The sequence below is a fragment of the Plasmopara halstedii genome (genome assembly GCF_900000015.1).
Source record: "Plasmopara halstedii genome assembly, contig: Scaffold_3109, whole genome shotgun sequence".
Classification (NCBI taxonomy): Eukaryota; Oomycota; class Peronosporomycetes; order Peronosporales; family Peronosporaceae; genus Plasmopara; species Plasmopara halstedii.
The window spans coordinates 360158-360546 of record NW_020190012.1 but is presented as its reverse complement, the minus strand read 5'-3'; positions in this window follow the sequence as shown (position 1 = coordinate 360546).

The following is a 389-nucleotide window of genomic DNA, read 5'->3' as shown; positions in this document are numbered from 1 at the left end:
CGCCGCATACGCAGGTGAAGATATGTGCGTAGCGCTGCTACAGGCTTTCGAGTGCAGCAAGTTTGAAATTCGGAGAAAACGTTGTCGTAGCGACTGCGTGCACGGTTGCACAGATATTCATTAAATTATGAATTGCTGTATTATAGCACCAATCCGACAAATACGCCTCGAAATTGTGGCTCCTCGCAACGAAAGTTTGTAATATATTGTATTCTCTATGAGGCCCACGACACCCCACTCAGTGGGCATCTTAGTCGTGTGCTATCAGCTCTGTGAATTGCCACTACTGGTTACCCAAGCTGTACAAATGGACGAGCACCTATGGGCGCACGTGTCAGACGTGTCAGAGGTCGAGACCTTCGCCGAATGCGACCGCGCCGCTTGCCAGA